The sequence below is a fragment of the Macaca nemestrina genome, chromosome 1 (genome assembly GCF_043159975.1).
Source record: "Macaca nemestrina isolate mMacNem1 chromosome 1, mMacNem.hap1, whole genome shotgun sequence".
In the NCBI taxonomy this organism is placed as follows: domain Eukaryota; kingdom Metazoa; phylum Chordata; class Mammalia; order Primates; family Cercopithecidae; genus Macaca; species Macaca nemestrina.
Genome location: NC_092125.1, coordinates 154,913,535 through 154,919,797, shown reverse-complemented (window position 1 = coordinate 154,919,797; position 6,263 = coordinate 154,913,535). Strand labels below are relative to the sequence as shown.

At 40.8% G+C, this 6,263-nt stretch overlaps 1 long non-coding RNA gene across 1 annotated transcript in view; it reads right to left on the bottom strand.

The window, feature by feature from the left end:
* The window catches only part of LOC139361835 (uncharacterized), a 70,135-nt gene that overhangs the window by 57,406 nt on the left and 6,466 nt on the right, over positions 1–6,263 (bottom strand). The gene's annotated exons all lie outside the window — the stretch shown is intronic.

The window sequence follows — 6,263 nt, the reverse complement described above, 5'->3', positions numbered from 1 at the left end:
GTCTCAGTTTAGGGTTTTTAAGAGAAAGGCAGGTAAGGGGGTGAAGGTCTGGAGCTGCTGATTGGTTGGGGAATAGGGAATGAAATGAAACATACAGAGATGAAAACTGGATTCTTTTTTTTTTTTTTTTTTTTTTTTTTTGCTGAGGTAGTTCCATGGAGAGGGTCATCAGACTGACTGGTGTCAGCAGACCCATGGGATTCCAGGATCTGGAAAAAGTTTTAGAAAGAAACTTGATGTTTCTTAATGTTACATATATTATCTTATAGAAATAACTAAGGGAAGTTAGTGCCTTGTGACCACGTCTATGTGACTTTTAGGCAGAAAGAAACTATAAGGAAAGGAGCTAACAGTCATGCTATAAGTAGCAGTAAGGAATTGGCTTAAAGGGCAAGCTGGTTAGTACTTAGCTGTGCTTTTATTCAAAGTCTACCTTTTATTTAGTGGTTAATGTTTGCTGTTCATTAGGATGGTTTCACAGTTACCATACAAATGTGGAAGCAACAGGTCCAAAAAGTAGGGCATGATTTTCTCCATGTAATCCAGGGAAAAACCAAGCCTTGGCCATTGTTGGTTGGGAGACTGAAGGTGATTGAAGGCTAACCATCATCCTCACCAACTTTTGGATCATAATTCACCCATTCCTTTGGTGGAGCCTGAAAAAAATCTGGGCAGAATGTAAGACTTTTTATTTTGTTTAAAGGGGTAACAGAGTGTGCCCTTATGAAGGAGATGGAGACCCTGCAAGGAAGAGAAGGAGTAAAGGAGAAATCAAGAAAGAGAAACAATGAGGAACATTTAATTCGACCCAACATCCTTTAGAAGCATAAATGTTGACACTAAGTTCTCCTTTTTGTGCTAAAATGGACAGTATTAGCAAAATGACTGTCAGACCTCTGAGCCAAAGCTAAGCCATCATATCCCCTGTGACCTGCATGTACACATCCAGATGGCTGGTTCCTGACTTAACTGATGACATTCCACCACAAAAGAAGTGAAAATGGCCTGTTCCTGCCTTAACTGATGACATCACCTTTTGAAATTCCTTTTCCTGGCTCATCCTGGCTCAACAGCTCCCCCACTGAGCACCTTGTGACCCCTCCCACCCCTGCCTGCCAGAGAACAACCCCCTTTGACTGTAATTTTCCTTTACCTACCCAAATCCTATAAAACGGCCCCACCCCTATCTCCCTTCGCTAACTCTCTTTTCGGACTCAGCCTGCCTGTACCCAGGTGATTAAAAAGATTTATTGCTCACACAAAGCCTGTTTGGTGGTCTCTTCACACAGACGTGCATAACAATGATACCACAGCTTCTTATCCTCTGGCTCTATATTGCTTTGGAAACACTTAAACATCAAATGGAGTTAAATACATATTTGAAACTTAGGTTAGGAAATATTGGTGAGGAGGCCTCAAAAAGGGGGAGACATCTTTTGTCTGGGAGGATATTTTCCATTTTGTGGATTTCCCTGATCTTTCTCTACCAACCTGAGTGGTAGTGGGAATTATCGTTTTGCTACATTTTAGAGGTCATCCAGGATTTTTGAAACTTTACATACTTTACAGTTAAGCAAGCTGTACAGCTCAGTCAAAGACAGTGCTAAGGAGTATAGCAGATGAACTATAAGTGTGTTGGGAGGTAGAATATCATCCTAAAATGAGAGTGATGTTGTGGAGACAGTTGAAATGTCAGTGCTAGAGCCTTTGTGGTGTGCATGGGTAGGTTAGGTTGTTGCATTAGAAAGTGACTCTTTCCAATAGGAATTTGTAGCTTTGTGCAAATTCACCCACTATCTACCTCAATAAAATATTGAGAAAAGAAAAATAGAGCAGTTTGAGTTCTGTGAGATATGCAGGCCCAGAGAGACATAAGTATGGTCCTTTAGTCTTGCTTCCTGTGTGCCACAGTGCCCCTCCACAACCATAGCTGGGGGCAATTGTTTAATGCCATTTTGTTCCTGACTAGCTGCCTTGCCTATTATCTTCATGTTCTTGGAATTTGATTCAGAGAGCAATTTATAGCCAATTGATAGCTTATGCTGTTTTAATATAAATTCATGGTAAATAACTTAGGAACTGCCTCTTCTTTTTCTTTGAAAACCTACTTGTAACTGTTGCTAATAAGAATGCATATTGTTCAGGGCAACTTGACTCCATGCAGTTGGGTTGTAACTCTCATGCTTGGCCCAAATAACCTCTCTACTTATATCAGTTTTTCCTACACTTCTTCCTTTTAGGTCAAGAATATCAAGAGGAGTTACTGTGCTGGGTAATGTGTAAACCTGTATTTAGTTTAGAAAGATAAATTTAAAGACTATCACATTGCTTTCTCATAAAACAAGACAGGTCCACAATTAATTTATTTTGACACAAATTGATAGGGGGAGCTGAATAAGCCCCGTATGCTTAATGATCAGCTGATGAATAGTTATCTTTTAGCAACATAACTCAATCTAACGCTAAGGTAGCCTTAGGCTACCTTATGACAAGGCTGATCAAAGTCTTCAGGGGGTCCTGCAACCAAAAGCCATGGAAATTTGGAAGCCCTCAAATCCCATTCTTAATCTAATGAGTTTATGGACCAATTTGTGGAGGACAGTAGACTAAATACATCTAATTTTTACCATCAATGTAAGGAAGATAAAAACCTGCATACCAGTTGTAAACCCTCATAAAATCTTTCTCTGATGTTGGAGAAAATGCAGGCCACTTGGACCAGTGAGATCATAGATGTGGAAATACAGTCAATATTCAGTTGCACCCTCCTGCAATCCCACTTCCTTCTTCAACACAATTCAAGCAAATAGACTCAAACGGTTTCAGGCTCCAAGACAGGAAGTGCAGTGTAAGCAAAATTGCAAAAATTGAGGGTATGGGGTAGAGGTGGGGAGGTCAAGTAACAAGCTGTGCTAAACAATTATGTGTAAATATATTTTTTCGTTTTTAAAAATTGATTTCTTTTGCACATTCCATGATAATACCTGACAGATTTTTTAAATAAATGCAAAGAAACATATGTTCAAGTCACTGAGCTCATTTGTCTTCTGTTTTGATGAAGTGGTAAAGAAGGAATTAACATGTGAATGGATTGCTGCAATTTAAATAAGCATACAAAGATAAATTAATTTATGGTGCTTTGAGTGTATGAGACCCCCTTCTACCAGAGAGATGATCAGTGTTAGATTTATAGAGAAGGGATTATCAAATTCCCATGGCCAAGAAGGTCAGAGAGAGAGAGGAAAAAAAAGTGATTCATGTGCATGATATAACTGTAGACATTTCAAATGGACACTGTATTAGTCCATGCTCATGCTGCTATGAAGAACTGCCCAAGACTGGGTAATTTATAAAGGAAAGAGTTTTAATTTGACTAAAAGTTCCACAGAGCTGGGAGGCCTCAGGAAACTCACAATCATGGTGGAAAGGGAAGCAAACATCTTCTTCTTCATGTGGTGTCAGGAGAGAAAAATGAGTGCCTAGCAAAGAGGGAAGCCCCTTAAAAAACCATCAGATCTCATGAGAATTAACTCACTATGATAAGAACAGGATGGGGGAAACTGTCCCCATGATTCAATTATTTCCACCTAGTCGCTCCTACAACAAATGGGGATTATGGGAACTAAAATTCAAGATGAGATTTAGGTGGGGACACAGTCAAACCATATCATTCCACCACTGACTATTTCCCTAATCTCATGTACTCACATTTCAAAACACAATCACACCTTCCCAACAGTCCCCCCAAATATTAACTATTTTCAGCATTAACCCAAAAGTCCACAGCCCAAAGTCTCATTGGTGACAAGGCAAGTCCCTTCTGCCTATAAGCCTGTAAAACCAAAAGCAAGTTAGTTACTTCCTAGATACAGTGAGGGTACAGACATTGGGTAAATGCATTCATTCCAAATGGGAGAAATTGGCCAACACGAAGGAACTACAGGCCCCATGCAAGTCTGAAATCCAGCTGGACAGTGAGAGCTTAAAGCTCTGAAATGATCTCCTTTGAATCTATGTATTATATCCAGGTGACGCTGATGCAATAGGTGGGCTCCCAGGGCCTTGCGAAGCTCTGTCCCTGTGGCTTTGCAGGATACAGCACCCTCACCTGAGCTGCTTTCACAGCTAGCATTGAGTTTCTACAGCTTTTCCAGGCACACAGTGCAAGCTGTCAGTGTATCTACCACTTTGGGATCTGAAGGACAGTGACCCTCTTCTCACAGCTCCGCTAGGCAGTGCCCTAGTGGGGACTCTGTGTGGGGGCTTTGATCCCACATTTCCCTTCCACATTGCCCTAACAGAGGTTCTCTATGAGGACTCTGCCCTTGCAGCAGACTTCTACCTGGACATCCAGGTGTTTCCATACCTCTTCTGAAATCTAGGCAGAAGTTCCCAAACCTCAGTTCTTGTTCTCTGTGTACCCACAGGACCAAGACCATATGGAAGATGCCAAGGCTGGGGATTTTCGCCCTCCCAAGCAACGTCCTGGCTGTACATTGGCTCCTTTTAGCCATGGCTGGAGCGGCCAGGACATAGTCCAGAGGCTACACAGAGCAGCAGGTCCCTGGACCCAGCCCAGGAAACCAGCCTCTAGGCCTGTGATAGAAGGGACTGCCATGAGATCTCTGACATGCCCTTGAGACATTTTTCCCATTGTCTTGGTAATTAACATTCCATTTCTTGTTACATATGCAAACTTCTGCCACTAGTTTGAATTTCTCCTCAGAAAATGGGGTTTTCTTTTCTATTCCATGGTCAGCCTACATATTTTTGAACTTTCATGCTCTGGTTTCTCTTGAATGCTTTGCCACTTAGAAATTTCTTCTGCCAGATACATAAAATCATCTCTCTCAGTCTTAAAGTTGCATAGATCTCTAGGGCAGGGGCAAAATGCTGCCAAGTCTCTTTGCTAAAACACAGCAAGAGTCACTTTTGTTCCAATTCCCAACAAGTTTCTCATCTCCATCTGAGACCACCTCAGCCTAAACTTTATTGTCCATATCACCATCAGCATTTTGTTCAAAGCCACTCAACAAGTCTCTAAGAAGTTCCAAACTTTCCCACATCTTCCTGTCTTCTGAGCCCTCCAAGTCTCCAGGAAATTCCAAACTTTCTCACATTTTTCTCTCTTATTCTGAGTCCTCTAAACTGTTCCAGCCTCTGCCAGTTACTCAGTTCCAAAGTCACTTCCACATTTGGGTATCCTTATAGCAGTGCCCCACTCCCTCTGTACCAATTTACTGTATTAGTGTGTTCTCACACTGCTATAAAGAACGGCCTGAGACTGGGTAATTTATAAAGGAAAGAGCTGAGGAGGCCTCAGGAAGCTTATAATTATGTAGGAAACTGAAGCAAACATGTCCTTCTTCACATGGCAGCAGAAGAGAGAAATGAGTGCCCAGAGAAAGGGGAAGCCCTTTATAAAACCATCAGGTATTGTAAGAACTAACTCACTATGATCAGAATTGCCCCCATAATTCAATTATCTCTATCTGGTCCCTCCATTCTCCTGTTCACTGCCATTCTCCAAACTTAACTCTGCTCCAACCATACTGAGCTTCTTACTGCAACAAGCTGCCACAGGGGTGATTATCCTTGCCATTCTCTCTGCTTATAAAGCCCTTTTCCTAGATATTTTCATGGTACTCCCTCTCACTCCATTCAGGACACTTCTCCAATGACATCTCATTAAATAGACCTTTCCTGATTATGCTGTCTAAAGCAGGAGATTTCTTCCCTCATCACTCCTATTCCTCCTCTTTTTCTCACTTACACTCCAAAACTCTGTTTATTTATTTGAAAAGCGGCAATAATATTGGTGTCTTCATCAAAAAGTTATTAAGATAAACACATGGGATACATGTAAATTACCTTACGAATAATAAGTCTATAATATTATAATTTTTAAAGCAAAGTAAATAGTACCCCATAAGCTGCTTAAAATATTTTCATTTGATGGTGCTATTGTTTTTAATAGGGCCAGCAAATTAAAAAAACCTTTTTAGGGCAGGCAGGCAATTTAAATTTGTTAGAACCAGTCAGGTATAAAGCAAGAGGGGACAAAGGAGGACTGGAGAGTGGATGCCCAATGATATAAAAGCATTCACATTCAAAAATTAAAAAATATAAAGGTATTGCATTGGCCCTACAAAACAAATTTGCAGATTGAATTCTGCCTATAGGACACAAATTTATGATCCTTAGCAATGTGAAGTTAGAGAAGGGGCTTTACTGTGAAATTGACATGGGTTGTTTTATGTCTT